General features: G+C 38.1%; 1 long non-coding RNA gene across 1 annotated transcript in view; it reads right to left on the bottom strand.

The window, feature by feature from the left end:
* LOC150061553 (uncharacterized) overlaps positions 1-17,466 on the bottom strand; it is a 59,620-nt gene that overhangs the window by 5,092 nt on the left and 37,062 nt on the right. The window contains exon 2 of the long non-coding RNA XR_016535923.1: positions 9,672-9,798. This is a non-coding gene — a long non-coding RNA (uncharacterized LOC150061553). The remainder of the gene's footprint in view (positions 1-9,671; positions 9,799-17,466) is intronic.

Here is a 17,466-nt window from a genome sequence, read left to right as displayed (position 1 = left end):
TATTTTTCTGATAAAAAAGTTTTCTGAGATGAGCTATGTGTGATAGTGATTTGTGCCTGTAGTTCCTATGACTCTAGAAGTAGAAATCAGACGGATCACCATTCAAGGCCAACCTGAGCAAAAAAGTTGTCATACTCATCTCAACTAATAAAGCTGAGCATGGTGGGATACATGTCATTTCAATTAGACAGTTCTGACATTTCAAACTTCGTGAAGTAAGTAAAACTGTCTAGTCAAAATAAGATATAAAAGCAAACAATACTGAGGAAAGTGAATGAGGTCTTATTGCTTTTAGTATAAATCAATAGTCTCATAATGTATCTAATATTTCCAATTATATACTATAATAACTAAAGTCATATTGACATTCATGAATATGAAATTTAAAAAAATACCGCTTTCAAATCATGGATGGTCCTGACTTCAGTTTAATATAAAAATATATCTCCTTTTCCTTAGCAAGCCATAGCACCCATGTACTTTTATTTTCATCATAGGAAAAAAACACTTAAGGTACTGTTTATGGACTTTTTTACAGAAACCAAACACCTTTTGATTCATTATTCAGTCATAGAGTAGGGATCACAAATGTATTGATTAAGGAGACATATGGACAAGGAGATATAGGTTGAGGAGAGCAAATTTTCACTTGATAGGCTAAATTTATAGCCTCTTTTGAGTCCAAGTTTACAAGTATATGTCTTTTACTTCATACTTTTTTTTCTCTACCCTTTACACAAAGACTTTTACTTCCAGAGAACTGGAAGAAAATGACACATCTGATCATTTACATCCATATCTCAAGTAGCCTTAACAGGAATTATTTGCTGATTAGGAAGTAAGCCAAAACCAAAGTTATGTAAATTGAGTACATGAATCATTTTTAACAGTCTTTCAATATGGGCTACACTCTGCCCTGGCATAATTAATTTGGTATGGTTAGTAGAGCTGACAAACAAAAAAATAAACAGATTATAGTATTCTTCTAACTATTTCTCTGCCAAATGGTTTGTTTTCTGCCTACTTTACCTTATACTAACTATGTAATCTCTCTGTTTCAGTCAAAGGGTTTTGTGGTTTAAAGTGATATAAAAATAAGTTAGACCGGGCCGGGAGTTTGGCCTAGTGGTACAGTGCTTGCCTAGCATGTACAAAGACCCAGGTTCAATTCCTCAGTACCACACACATAGAAAAATGCCAGAAGTGGTGCTGTGGCTCAAGTGGTAGAGTTCTAGCCTTCAGAAAGCCGAAGGACAGTGCTCAGACCCTGAGCTCAAGGCCCAGGACTGGCAAAAAAAAAAAAAAAGTAGCTTTCTGGTGACCAGGAAGATATGACTTGCTCTCACAACATGCCTAAAATAAATGAGCTGTGCCTTAGTGTATTTGTGGACTGTGTTATTGAAACAGAAGATCTATTGGTACTGTTCATTCTTTAAGCAGGCTAGCACTTATTCAGCCGACTCTAATGGCCAAGAATCATGGATACAGAGAAAATGTAGGGTAAGAGTATATGCTAAACAACTGGCCTTCTATCTCTTGAGAGGAGAATGAAGACCTCAAATTCTGTATTGGCGACAGAGATACTTCCCTGTGCCTATTCCAACTATTCACTTCATACAGTCAGTCAAAGCCTACCAAATTGATTGCATCCCTTCTAGATTCTGCTCCAGGGTGCAGATAAGTCTCAGTAATGAGCTATTTTCTCCTAGATCCAGCCTTGATTTAATTCCTTAATATCTGTGGGCATTGAGTAATTGGTCACAAATTAGAAAGAATAAGTAAACTAAATATTACTATAGTCAGGACAGGCTACACCATTTATATTTTCCAGTACACAATGAAAATGAAGGGTCTTTTGTTGTGCCCAGAGGAGGGGTCCCCCAATGAAGACCACCAAGATCAAGGCGTCCAAAATGCAATAGCAAAGGTTTATTGCAGGATACATGCCAGGCATGGAACTCATCCACAGACACTCGGCACATCGAGGCCGGGAGGAGTTCCTGCTCAGGGTTTACCCAATCTTTTTAAAGACAAAAACCACAAACAGCTGCCAGAGCAAACAGGAACAGGGGTTTGCTTGCCTGGCTATTCTTTCCTATTTTTGTCCTTTTCTGCTTCCTTGTGAAACTGTTTAGCAAGCATCTTATAAAGCTGACTGTTTAATAAGCATATAAGGCCAGGGTTAGTTTGAGGGGGTCATCAACTTAAATTGAGTCTGGGGTTTGCTGGTACCTCATTCCCCCCTTGGAGTAGTACCACCTATAGATCCAATCTTGGATCTATTAGACTAGACAATTCCTGGAATTAGCTCTCAAAGAGACATTTAAGGGGAGTCCTGGGGTCCCACCTCCTCATAGTGCCCTCTTTGGTCATAAGGGTCACTGGCATCAGTAGCTAGCTTCTGATAATGCACCTGTAGGTTTATCAACTGAATGGATTCTATCCTGCTTTTAATGAATTGTATGGCCTTATTGATAACACAGGGCTTGGGGAGCCAACAATTGTTATCAGACTTGGGCAGATAGCATTCTTTGGTTTGGAGGAGCATATAATGTGCCCTCCCAAGATAGCCCTCAAAATTAGAAAATATACATCCAAGCATAGCAACTCTTTACATCAGTGTACTCTATTTACATTACTGCATTAACTGCATACCAACTTTACTCAAGACATACTCATACTCTATAACTTACATGAACATTTTCTCCTTGAAGACACTTCCTTTCAGATCCTTTTTTAAATCCTTTATAAGCCATTTTTTCTCAATTCCTCTCCCAAAACTTTTACTAACATTTCTTTTTTATTTGACTATAGCCCTCATTTACATTTGCACCTTTAGGCTGTTCAGCACTGCATGGAAAATTCTCTTCACCCATCCAGAGTCAGCATAATGGGGACTTTGAACTTAGCACAGATAGAATGGCCCACCACCAAGGGCTTAGTTCCAGTCCTCTCAGGAAGCAGCTGTAGGCATGACAGGATTTGTAGCAGCAACCTTGTCTCTCTGTAGCTCCAAAGGAACTTCACACTTCCTGTTGGGTGGCCTGCAAATTTCTGCACAGACTGGTTAAAGAAGTTTGACCCAAGGCCTGACTTTGATTACTTCTTTCAATGATTCCCTGGTTGTTTTTCCTGAACACACTCATTTTTGTAGGTTGGCACCCCATTGGTTTTTAGGACAGTATAAGGCTGAAATTCCAAAATAATACCAGGGTGATAAATTTTAATAACCAGATACCAGATTTCTTTAAATGAGGCTAGGATTCTCTAGACAGGCATAGAAGACTTGAACCTGTAGCCATTTCCCACAAGTGTAGTCTCCACTTTGCACATCTATTACTACTCTTTTTCATACCTCTAATTTAGCCTGTCTCACTTTTTTAAAAAATGACTCTGGTCCCTTCATCTTAAGTGGGTTGATGGGCAAAGATCCATCTTCTATAACTTCTTAAGGCTGACTCAGGGGCGTTGTCTCTATACTTAGCTAGGGACCCTGAAAGCTTAGCCTATTTTACCAAGGGGTTGCCAGGATTATATTTTAGGAACAATATTTTACTCTAAACTGGAGATCATATAAAACATTTAACAACTGCACAAACTTTTTCTTTGGCTACAAAAATGTAGTTTCCTTAGCACCCATTTGCAAAGGCATTTTCCTGATTGGGGAGCTTAACCTCTGTGACTCTAACTATGCTTCAGTTGCCAGTGTGGGCCTAGACAGGTCAATAGGGACATACCCCCCAGGTCCACAAACTTCTTTCCTGGATTTGTGGCTGGTGTCAATACAAAATTCACTCAGGGCTTTGAGCAAATATGGGGTTCAGGATTATAAACTACCTACTATTACAGATGCCTGACAAGTTCCTGTCCAGTTATGGAGTAAATGGACATGGACAGTAGTAAGGCATGCTTACAAACTATTCTATGACCTCCTGGTTCTGATTAATTTTGAATGGCCAAGCACAAGTGACTCTAGGATCTGACACCATCTCTGCCATCCAAGCAGTGGCTTACTGCATTGTCCCAGTAGTGTCTCTCCACTCAGGGATTAATGTCCCATTGGCATTTCACTTGCTTGGTTGCTGGACTTGAACTCAGGGCCTGGGCACTGTCCCTCAGCTCTCCAGCTCAAGGCCAGCACTCTGCCACTTTGGGCTCCAAAGCAACACTTCCTCTCACTCTGCTGGCGGATTAGACACCACAGTCTCACAGGGACTTTGCTTTGCCTGGGCTGGCTCAGAACTGCAGTTTTCAGATCAGTGAGTCCTTTATAAGGCCACTTTACTCCAATTAAAGCAACAAGGTGGTCAACACAGAAACAGTCTCTAAGCATGATCTTACCTGGAACTTGGTAAGGATAATACTTACATCTGAATAAGGATCTGCTGTCCTTCTCCATGGGCCTGCTGGAAATTGCTATAAAGAAACTTACAAGAGCTAGCTGAAATAGCAATTAAGCAATCATTTTGGTAGTCCTAATTTTCCTCTTTTTTTTCTCTTCCTTGAAACAAACTTTTAGGACAACTTTACTTTCAAACTTTGTTCAGAAACTCATTTTTAATGTTCTTTAAAACTTTTACTGATATTTGCTTAAACTTAACACTTTTAGCCTTTATTTGCATCTGAAAAACCTTTAAGGGCTCAAGACACTCCCTTTGCCTCCAGGCCTCTTTTTTAGAAGAGGCATTTTTTTTCTTTTCTTTTTGCAGTTTAGGTTACTGCCTAGAACTCCAGCAACAGTTTAAACTTATTTAAGTTTTCTCCTTAATGCCAGATCTATAAACATCATCAGTGCACCAAAAGTCCAGACTTCGTTTCCTTTTTTTCTAAAATACATTCAATTGCAAAATAGTATGAAGCCAAATCATAAAGAGATAAACCTTTAAACATTCCTTTTAAAACCCTTTTTCCCAATTTAATACATTTTAGGGGGCAGCTTAAGAAATACTAATCACGTCACCCACATTTTACCATCAAATTTCCAGTGTCAGTTTGCAAAGAAAAAGAGGATGAAGATGGTCCACTCAGTCCATCTGACCAGGTTTAAATGAACAGCTTTTGTGCCAGCTCATCTTTTACCGTGCGTGGACCCTCCCTTAGGGCCTTTTCCACCATGGGAACCCAGAGCTGCACCTTTGCCAGTTCCCCTCTCACTCCTAAAGTTGGCCACACAGGACTATCCTGTTTTCGCATTCTTTCTCTTGGCATTTGATTACCTAAACAATTTTAGAAGACAGGCAAATTTTCTGACCTTAATAAACAATTTTACATTTAAATTTCTGATACTTATCTCCAAATTTTAACTTGAAATGTATTTCAAATTCCCTAATATCTCTGGGCTAAACAGGATACAATATTTATAATGTAAACAGCTCTATGCATTATAATACCAGATTTTTTTAATGCAGATTGCAGAATCTTTAGAAAAATTCTATTAACCGGTTCCTTTTAAAATAATGCAATAATCCTTTGAGACATTGTAAAACATTCAAACCTAATAATTTTCTTAAAGTTTAGACTTAGATTTACCCAATTGCCTTTGTGTTTCAAGTATGAGCTCATCCATTGTTTTACACAGCATGCTGACAATTTAACCTTGAACATGTTCACTCACACCCATTCATACACAAAGATCTTAAAGTGAGGAAAATTAATATCGGCCATTCATTTTCCGGAAGTTTTAATATCATGAGAGTTTTGCCAATCTTCCTCTTGCAGTTGAGAACTAGGTTCAAAACAAAGCTTTTTACAAGACAACTTAATTACATAAGGAATTTAACAAATGGGGGGTCCATACATTATTTCAAAAGGAGTAAAGCCTAGCTGATAGTGAGAATTCCCTACTCTAAATAGAGCAGAAGGAAGAAGTGACACCCAGTCTGTGCCAGTCTCTAAGGCCAATTTGGTTAAAGTCTCTTTTAGGGTCCGATTCATTCTTTCTACCTGTCCTGAACTGTAGGGTCAGTAATCACAATGGAATTTCCAATCTGTCCCCAATGCAGAGGCTATTCCCTGACTTACTTTTGAGACAAAGGTTGAAAGTCCTTCCTTCTATTCTTGGGGCATCCTTTGGCCCAGTGTCCTTCTTTCTTGCAATAGGCACATTGGTTTTTCCCTAATTTTAGTCTTCTGTTTTTATCCTCTGGCTTGCCTTTGGTGGCTAGGAGCACCTGCTCCATTTGCCTTTGCTGTCCATCCAAAATCCTTTTTATTTGCCTCTCTTGTCTTCAGTCTCTCTGTTCCTCTCTTATTATACACTTTCTCTGCCACAGCTACTAACTCTCTTAATCCTTTCTCGCCAAGTCTTTCCAAGAACTGTAATTTTTTTTCCTGATGTCTGGCACTGCCTGGTTAATAAAGGCTAAAGTGACCCACTTTCTCTTTTTAATTATTACACCGTTAGTACTGGTGGTCTCCCGCACATCTTGCCAGTGTGCAAGGGTCAGATCTAAAGGAGTAGAGATGCTGCCTCCCATGTTAAAAGAATGAAATAGGAAGACTGGTACACTAAAAAACAAACGAACAAAAGATAACAAGCAACAAATTTGAAGAGACAAATTTCACAGAAAGTTCCCGGGACCAAAGGGCATTCCCTTACTTTCACTTGGGAGCTGCCCAAACACACTCCACTCAGTGTGTCAAACCAGATGGACGGACTCCTCTTCGGTGCCCCCAAATGGCTTAGGGTCCAGAAGACCCCTTGCCCAAATGGGCACCCTTCTGGTACCCCCAGACAGCTTAGGGTCCAGAAGACCCCTGCCCAATGTGGGGATCAGGACATCTCCCATTCCCTCCAGGATCACTGTCTGGACACTTCTGTCCCAGTGAGAGCCTGCCAGATACAAATGCAACCAATCGACTGCTACAAAGTGGAAGTGAAAACAGCAAAACACAGACACAGACAAAAAGTGAGCACTCTTACCTATTACTGAGCAACAAACCTTTCAGGCCTCAGAGGGTCCCGGTGGGGATCCTAGGGGATCCCGGACGAGCCCCCAAATTTTGTGCCCAGATGAGGGGTCCCCCAATGAAGACAACCGAGATCGAGGCATCCAAAATGCAATAGCAAAGGTTTATTGCAAGATACATGCCAGGCATGGAACTCATCCACAGACACTCGGCACAGCAAGGTCAGGAGGAGTTCCTGCTCAGGGTTTATACAATCTTTTTAAAGGCAAACACCACAAACAGCTGCCAGAGCAAACAGGAACAAGGGTTTGCTTGCCTGGCTATTCTTTCCTATTTTTGTCCTTTTCTGCTTCCTTGTGAAACTGTTTAGCAAGCATCTTATAAAGTTGACTGTTTAATCAGCATATAAGGCCAGGGTTAGTTTGAGGAGGTCATCAACTTAAATTGAGTCTGGGGTTTGCTGGTACCTCATTTTGTTTAAAATTTACTCAAGGTTTTAAGACATAAACAGCAAAAATTAAGCCCGTCTAAGCAAGGAGCTATGAACATCCACATAGATCCCAAGCCTGCAGTATTTGTCTTGTCAATCAATACTGAAGGAAAAAAAACAAAAACCAAAACAACAACAAAAACCTTGGGGTGGAGGGTGTGGGGGGGGAGGGAAATGGATACCAAGACAAGTGAAAGGGTATCAATGTACGTGAATTAATGCACCTTCTATCTGGCAAATATCATGTAACCTTTTTACTAATTACAATAAAAAAATGCAAAACAAAACAAAACAAAAACCTTGGTAGTAGTACCTACACCATAAAGTGCTGGTATGAGCATTCTATGAAAGCCATATAGTCCAATAGTTGGTCTACTAGATCAGAAAGTACTAGGTTTGGGAAAGGAAGTTTAGTTCTATTGCCGCTGGTTGGAAATCTAGCAAATGGAAAGTAAATAAGCCACCCTAATAAGGAAGAAAGGCACCCAAATGTTAGATAAATGAACACATTATTGGGCCCTCCACTTTCTTATTTCTACTGCATCATTCTCTGTACCACAACTGAAATCAAAGACATGCAATTTTCCCCAAAACCCACACTATTTTTTTATTGTAGTAATGCATGTGAGCATATGAAATGCTGTTATTATTCACTACCAGCTTGCTCTCCTCTAACTCTAGCCCAGAGACTATTTTATGTGTCTGTTTACTTAGCAGGAACATCATGCTCTCATCTTCCAGGAAAAAACCCAGATTAGAAACCGCCAATCTCCCTTATCTGTCTTCTTAAGTACAGCATGCTTTTTAAAATCCATGTCTACTGCCTATCTCCATTCCCCTCTTTTGCATCACTTTTCATATAGTTTTCTAACATCCAAATTCACTTGCTTACTGTTTAATAGAATAAGTTCTCTGAAGGAAAGCAGTATACCAGAAGGAGACAAAATAAGAGAGAGAAGTAGAAGTGCAGAATGCTGAATATTCTAACAATATATAAAATTAAGCAGTCTTTACTACTCTCTTGTTACTTTATTCTCTATATCCCATCAGTTACTAAGCCTGGACAATTCTTTTTTTTTTAACCAGTCCTGGGGTATTGAACTTAGGGCCCGAGCACTTTCCTTGGGCTTTCTCAAGGCTAGATAGAGCTCTACCACTTGAGCCACAGCATCACTTCTAGCTTTTTCTATGTATGTGGTACTGAGGAATCGAACCCATGTCCTTGTGCATGGTAGGCAAGCACTCTACCACGAGGCCAAACTCGCGGCCCATGACAGTTCTTAATACCTTAAAACATCCTTCATATGTCTGTCTCCCTCATTCACACCTAGCATTTACAATCTGGATTCCCCACAAAACAATTCTCCATAAAGAGCAACTCTGAGTTGTTGAGTCATGCCCTACCTAGAAGCACCTAAGTACAAGGAGCAGAGTGTATCCAGTCTAACTCAGCTCCTAGGATTGGACGAAAGGGGATATTTAACAACGTGTGTGCCCAGAGGAAGTACCTTGTTCTAACCTACAAGTTATTTTCTAATTCACACAAGAAAATCAGTGCTAGAAATCCAGGTCTACTTGTGACAACTATTCACCTTGTTGTTCAGTTCTTTTTGAAAGTCCAATCTAGTTCTGTCATTTTCCTCTCTAAAGCCTAGTGACTCTCCTTTGCACCTGACCATGTTTATGAAACTCATAATCCCCTTAAAGTTTTTCTGCCAGTTCACATCTCTAGTTTTAGGTCGCACAATTCCTGATGCCATATATGGTTCCACCCTTTCTGCATGCCCTTAGTGTTCTGAATATGTAACAGGAGACTCTCCTCATTATTCATGAAGCTTCCCCTCCATTATCCCTCCATTTCCATACCCTACAGTTCTCTGGACAACTCACGCTTATTGTAGAGTTTTAGAATAGGTGTCATCCCCCCCCCCCCCCCACCATCTCTTGCCTCTACCAAGTTACATTAATCTAACCTCAGCTAACAACTAATTCTTACTCCTGGCACACACCCAGTTCCTCACATCATTGCTATTTATTTGTCTTTCTTTCGCTCTCTAGATGGTAGAATTCTTAAAGATAGAAAGTAATCTTCTATTATAGCCTCAATGCCTGTCAACATACATAATAAATATTTGTTCAATTAAAGAACAGAATGCCTTCCCCAAGTATCAGTGGTACTGATACTGATCCCACAACTCACCAGATGATAACAACATGGGTTCAGTAATAATCTGATAGTCAAAGTATGAGTTATAAGGAGTAAATACAATACCTTTAGCCAGAAATACTGAGTCACTCTGTCAACACTGAAGAAAAGGACCTGGGCCGTATCTTACTTTTCACTGAACTAAGAAACTTTTATCTCATAACTCCTCTTCATTAATCCTCCAATTTAACATCTGTTAAAGTGACAGAAAAAGTCTTTGTTTTGGAATAGAATCCTGCATTAAGCCCCAGGAGACCAGATCTAACAACAACAAAACGTCACTTATGATAAATGAAGAAGGTAAAATTCCCCAACAGAACAATTTTTCCTAAAACCCAATCATAAAGAGTATAACCTTGAGATTAGAGGCATGTCTTAGTTGGTAGAGCACCAATCAATGTGCAAAAGCATCAGATACTGAGTTTGAGTCCCTGTCTCAGTCCTAAAAAAAAGAGAGAGAATTTTTAAAAATTGTAGTCTATAAGAAAGTCTCTGCTTTAACTCTCATGAGAAAAATGACTTGCACTAACCAGCTATTAACCAATCTCATTTTTATTTTATTATTCCCCTGATCTAATCTTAAAAAACAACCAATATTCTGTCAAACTTGGTGAAATATTCATTTTATTGGTACCAAATAGAAGAATGGATGTTTTCTCTATCCCCTAAAGAGCTAAAAGACAGAAAACATGTAAGTTAAATAGTAAGTTTATATAAAAAAAATTTTAAAGTAACCAGCCAGACTGTCTATTTATCTGGAGAGGTGCCTAAAGAGTTGCCCAGTGGAGTCCTCTTAAGAGGGCAGTTTTTGTAATATGGGGTAGGCTTTGCATTGATTGGTGGATAACTTGTGATTGGTGGGTAGCTTGTGAGTGCACTGCCTGGTCTCTTTTCATTTACTGAGTGGGCACCCATGTTTATGGGAAGAAAAAACATATGAGCAAGAAAAGAAGTATTTCAGAAAAAGCATTAGAGCAGGAGCCCACCGTACTATGGGAATAAGCGATGCCATGATGGGCTGGGTGTAGTGGCTTACTCCTGTAATCCTAGCTACTCAGGAGGCTGAGATCTGAGGATCAAGGTTAAAAGCCAGCCCGGGCACTAAAGAACACGAAACTCTTATCTCCAATTAACCACTAGAAAACAGGAAGTGGGGCTGTGATTCAAGGGATGTCCTTCAGCTGAAGAGCTCGGGGACAGCACCCAGACCCAGAGTTCAAGTCCCATGACAGGCAAAAAAAAAAAAACAGAGCTGCCACAATGGAACACATGATATTGGCCATATGTTACATCTACCACTTTTTAATTCATGTCTGCCTAACAGTTCTTTTGCTCTATAGGAATCATCCAACAGAAGGTAAAAACTATTTCACACAGGAAAAAATAAAATTTTGCCAGGCACTAGTGCTCACACCTGTAATCCTAGCTATCCAGCTCAAATGAGAATGTCTGTGAGACTCTTATCTTCAATTAACCACCAAAAAAAGCCAGAAGTGGAGCTAGGATTCAATGGCAAAGCATTAACCTTGATTAAAAAAGCACAGGGACAGCTTGACTCTGAGTTTAAATCCCAGGACTGGCACTAGATAAGATAGATAGATAGACAGATACAGATAGAGAGAGGAAGATACATATCAGTATATATAATATAGCATATATATCTTATAATATGTTATATATTTATATATTAATGCGCACGAATATATTGTTTATATTAAAATATACCTTACATGTAAGATATATATGTCATATATCTTATATAATATATATAAGGTATATATCTTATAATATCTTAAATATAAGATATATAACATACCTTAATCTACGTCTTATATATTATATATCTGTATGTTATAAAGAGATATAGATAATATATTACATAGAGTGATAGAGTGGGAGAGAGAGAGAGAGAGAGAGAAGAGAAAAAGAGAGAATAAAATCCTTCTCATTTGGTGCTTGCTGTATCTGCCTGAAACAGCATTGTTCCATGCAGATCCTCATCAAGTCAACAGAACAACAAAACTGAAACAATAACAACTGAAAGTTTATTGTCTTCTCTTATTTTAATCCAGTCACTGAGGAACACAATGATCTATTTTCTTTGCTCACTTTATCTTCTAACACTGGTTTCTCACACTAACTTCTGAATAAAGTGTTGACTGAATGTTGAGATTAGAACAACAAAAAAAGATTGGCCTGCTTATTTTTTGAATGGTCACCAGTATAGTGGCCTAAAGTCAAAAGACAGTATTATTTCAAATATTTTAGGCTAAATAAAACTGTTTATATTATTCATTTTGTTCATTATCTAAAGATTGTTGCATGTAAAACTTCATTTCTGTCAATCATTCGGTGAATTTTTATAAGCCAAAAATATTTTGTGAACTCAAAACTTCTGAAAAAATAGCACCCATATCAAAAGGAAAACATTGTCAGAATCTCTAACACTCACTTCTTGTTCCAAGGTGGACATTATCAGAATTTCTAGCAGTGGAGATTATTCTGTTTATGTAGTTTGCATGGGTAGAATGGCTCAGAGCAAAAGATTTAGATACAAAATGGAGGTAGAGATGCCAAATGTTTATTCTGGTTTTAGTTACCATTTAGACATTTGCAAGCCCAAGTGAAGAATAGTCTACACTTTTGCAAAAGCAATTTCTGAATACCTGTTACATTAACTCAGCAGTTAATGTTTCAGAATTTTAACTGAGAAATGACTCAGGAATTTTATGAGTATTCTTATTCAGTATAACAGGAATTTAAGGATTTACACTAAAAAGATTTTTAAAGTTTCTTTATAAACTTCTACATCATTTACAATCACTAAATATGCTCATCCTTAAATTATAATGCTTAATTGAGTTGTTCTTTAAACAAATCTAGCCACTGAAAAAGTCTAAAATCAGACCTATAACAAAGGATCTTGCGTATTTTCCAGTACCAGAGTTTGAAATCAGGGCCTCACACTTGCCCAGCCTGCTTGCTCAGCTGGCTCTCTGCCACCTGAGCTTCTTGTTGACTGTTTGGGAGTCTCATGACTGTTCAATCAGGATGAACTTACTACCAGAACCCTCTGAATCTCTACATCCTGGGGTAGCTAGGATTGCAAATATGATCCACATCATCTGGTGGCTTTTATGAGTTAGGTGAAGCAAGGAACAAAAGGAAGGCTACACACTGAGTGGAGTCAACCCCTATAATTCTTTAGACAAACACATTATTATTTCCCTGTAAGTTAAACATTCTACTTTGAATTAAAAAACAAGATTAGCAAATCTCGGCCCATACTTTGATGTTATATAGAGCTTTCACTTATCTACATCTTTTTACTGCAGTAATTCACTCCGGCAGTTAGGTTTCCTTTTGTTTTTTTTAGCTTACAAGGCTGAGAAAAAAGGAAAAGATAATTTTACAAGGGGTGATGTACAAAGGAGACCACACAATAGTATGGTTATTATTGCTATTACGAGAAAGGTCACAGAGGAAAATATCACAGAGTTGGGTCACACAAAGCTTTGTTTCTTGACCACCTTAGCCAATGACTTTCCCTTACATAATCAAGCAAGAAAAGCAACACAGAGTAGAACACAAAACTTCTACGAATTTCTACAAGCTATAGTTTGATCTTGGAATCCACTTCTACATTATGTATTGCTTCTGCGCAACACCAACTAATCCTGGAATGGAAGGCTAAAGGATGTATAGAGGAAAAGGAGCTCAAAACAAAAAGGAATTTATTTACTCAAATCTAAGGGGTATTTGCTGAGATTCGGTAAAGGAGAAATGGGACCTACGCAGGGATCAGCAGTAATGAGTCTCCTGGGTTAATCCAGGGGTTTCAACACTACCTTCTAGCCTTTGACAGTCACAAGATATTTCCCAAAGGCAAAATTATGACAAATTTACTAACATCCTCAGCTGAATTTGCTTGTGATTCTAGAATCAGAAAACATCTCATTCTACAAAATAGAGTAAGTTTTGCCACAAGTTGAGCAAATAGGCTTTTTTGTTTTGTTTTGTTGGTTTCTTTATGAGTTGATGTCTGGGGCTTGAATTCTGGGCCTGGATGCTGACCTGGGTTTTTGTCCTCAAGGCTAGCACTTGAACACTTAAGCTACAGCTCTATTTCTGGCTTATTTGGTGTTTACTTAGAAGTAAGAGTCTCACTGACTTTCCTGTTCAAGCTGATTTTGAACCACGATTCTCAGATCTCAGTTTCCTAAGTACCTAGGATTACAGGCATAATCCACCAATGACTAGCCGCAAGTAGGTTTTTATTGTACACAAAAATCTGATAAAATTAGAAACAAAGACTCTGAGAGGCTGCCTTTAATATCATGAAAAGCAGGGCAATCTGCCATTAGCTGAAAAAGACACAATTTAATCCGCTACACTTTTTGAGTCATCATCAAATAATAAATATTAAAATATACAAATAAATAATTCTCAAGGTAGTTTTGACCTTTCAGATCCTACACTAAGGCTCAAGGTCCACCTGGACCAAAAGCAAGAGACTGGGCACAGTGGCTCATGCCTATAATCCTAGCTACTCAGGAGGCTGAGATATGAGGATCAAGGTTCAAAGCCAGCCTGGCATTAAGACCAAATGACTTTTATCTCCAATTAATCACTAGAAAAACTGGAAGTGGTGCTGTGACTTCAGGGGTAGGGTAGTAGCATTGAGTTGCAGAGCTCGGAGACAACACCCAGGCCCAGGGGTAGGGTGATAGTCTTGAGCTGATGAGTTCAGAGATAGTGCCCAGGCCTGGACAAGCCACACCTCTGACCAAAAAAAAAAAAAAAAAGGAAGAAAAACAAACCAAAAAAAGCAAAGGAAGCTAGAGGTTTGGATCAAGTGGTAGACTGTTTGCCTAGCAAGCACGAAGCCCTTAGTTGAAACCCCAGTACTGCCAAGAATAAAATGTTGAGTACAGCATTATATGAATTGAAATAATGTTTAAGATTGTATAAAGCACAACAGAAAAATGAATTAAAATAATTATTAACATGCAGGGTCAGTACTTTGAGGAAAGTCAGAACCATGACATCATCGATGTTATATACCTCTGTGAAGGCAAAGCATTTGACAAAGTGCAAATGTTCAGTGTGTGAATGAATGACTGGATTAATAGTTGAGAAAACAGAAGACATTACAAATTTATAGCTTGTTTATTGACAACAAATAAAGTGACCTTCCAAAAGTCATGAGATAAAAGCAGTAGTAAAGAAGTAATAGCTGAAAGATTTATATGATATAAATAAATATATGATATAAATAAATGATATATAATAAAGAGAAACCAGGGCTGGGATATAACTCAGTGACAAAGCACTTGCCTAGTAAGTACAACATTCTGGATTTGATCCCCAGTACCAAAGAAAAGATTATAAAAAGAAGAAGAAAGAATAAAGAGAATTCTAAGGGAGTACCTATAAGGAAATGAAGGTATCATGCCAGTTCACTGTTTTCTTTAGTTGCAAGTGTGTGTAATAGATAATTCCAGTACAATCTCTGTAGGAATTAACTATGACATTTAAGAATGATTATATCAGTGGGTGTGTGGAGTTATCTCATAAATCTCTAAATTAGTGAACCGTGTCAATAGGTAAGCTCTAAATATTTCCTTGTTAAGATTACATATCTTTATTTTGCTTTTTGGAAGACAATTTAACAGTATAAAACCAGTGGGCTGTTAGCTCAATATTTTCATGCTTCTGATATTAGATCTTAGATCTTTTCATCTAGAAAAATCTTTGAGGAAGGTGATCCAGGGAGAAATAAATTAATCATTTCAAATAAAACACACACACACACACACACACACACACACACACACACAAATTGGCACCTGTGGCTCAGCCTGTAATTCTCGTTACTCAGAAGGCTGAGATCTGAGGGTTGCAGTTAGAAGCCCACCTGCTCAAAGTACCCATGAGACTCTTCTCCAATTAACCACTCAAGAAACCAGAAGTGGAACTGTGCTCAAAGTGATAGGGTGCTAGCCTTGAACAAAAGAGCTCAGGTGTAGAGCTCTGAGTTAAAGCCCCTCCGACATACACAGACATTTAAGGAAACTTAGTCAAAGATTACCTTGCAAATAATATGATAATATTAATAATTAATCATATAATAATTGTGATAATACAATTTCTTTGCTAGCCCTGGGGCTTGAACTCAGGTCCTGAGCACTGTCCTTAGACTTTCTCAAGGCTGAAACTCTACCTACTTGAGCCACAGCACCACTTCCAGCTTTTTTCAAACCTGGGTCTTCGTGCATGCTAAGCATGCACTCTACCACTAGGCCAAACTCCTGGCCTGATTTTTTACAGTTTTCCACTTCAATTTAAAATCTAATTTAAAATAATTTACAGAAAAGCTTTTCTATCCACAAAATAATTTTAAAAAATCAGTAAATTTGGAAAGACATAGTTAACTCTAAGGTTTTTATGCAAATTAGCCCAAGAAAATTCCATTATTCAGCCTTGTTTCTATCTTGAAACAAGATATGCTTTTGACTAACACAGAATCAATGATAACAGGCTGGAGGCCTGGCTCAAGGGGTAAATCACGTCATTGACAAGTGAAATGCTATGAGTTCAAATCCTAAATCCCACAGTTCACATTCTCATGACTCTTCTACAGACAACTATTGTTTATGAAAGAGCCACTTTCAAAATAATTTTCAAGACTAATTATCTTCTGATTATTCTTGTCAAAAGTATTTCGTGGCATTTGTTTAAAAACAGACTGAGGGCTGGGGTATGGCTCAGTGGAGAGCACTTGCCTAGCATACATAAGACTCTGGGTTTGATTCCCAACATTTCTTAAAAAAAAAAAAAAAAAAGAGGCAGAACAAAAAAAAGAAAATAAAGTATGCTAAAAAAAAAAAAAAGTATAAGCTCTGAAGCTGAATGCCCTGAGTTTCAATACCAAAATTTTTCTTTTCTGAAAGTATAAGCTCTGTTTCTCAATCTCCTAAAGAATGGCCTTCTCCCAAAGTCTTTCTGAATCCCTTCACTCTAAATTATTCCCCAAATTTACAGCTCTCTAGTGATAAGCTTATAACTCCCCTATAGAACTGTTTTTGCCCTATCTTGTCTTGTTCTTTTTTTTCTTACAATTCCTATCTATGCAAGTAATGTTATATTTACTCAAGTCTATACTTGCTCAAAAGTAAAGCACTGGGCCTGACACCTAGAAGTATTCATACTTTTTGTTTGTTTGTTTGTTTTTTTGTTGGCTGGTCGTGGGACTTGAACTCTGGGCCTGGGCACTGTCCCTGAGCTCTTCAGTTCAAGGCTACCACCCTATACCTTGAGTCACAGTGCCACTTCCATGGTTTTTTTTTTCATATAAATTAAAAGAAACAAAGTACTAGACATTTATTTTTAATATATTTCTAGTTAAGTAATTGTACGAAGGAGTTGCCTTTCAACAAAGCAGTTTATGAACACAATACGTTTTGATCATTCAATGTTCTCACCCATCCCTCTCAACACACCACTTTCCTCACCTTTCACAATTTTGGAGGATATGAGTTGACATTTATGACTGCATTCTCTCCCCCTTCTTCTCTTCATTCATCTACCCCCACCCCTTGATCCCACCTCATCCCTTTCAAGTACAGGCTTCTCAGTTGAACTGTTGAACTGAGTTAGACTTTCTAAGGAATTACATAGTTTGAGTGCTCTCCATACTAAAACATTTTTTGTGAGTCTAATATGCAGCAGCATATTACAAGCACTTTCCTACATTATTGGATTTAACCTGCACAACATTTCTTCATTTCATTTCATTTTATAGTTAAAGAAACAAAAATTAAGAAAGATGAAACACAGAAAAAAAAAATCTTCCCTCCAA

The sequence above is a fragment of the Megascapheus bottae genome, chromosome 6, assembly GCF_031878675.1.
Source record: "Megascapheus bottae isolate mThoBot1 chromosome 6, mThoBot2.hap1, whole genome shotgun sequence".
Lineage (NCBI taxonomy): Eukaryota > Metazoa > Chordata > Mammalia > Rodentia > Geomyidae > Megascapheus > Megascapheus bottae.
Note: the sequence above shows the minus strand (reverse complement) of the source record. Positions and strands in the feature narration are given on the sequence as shown.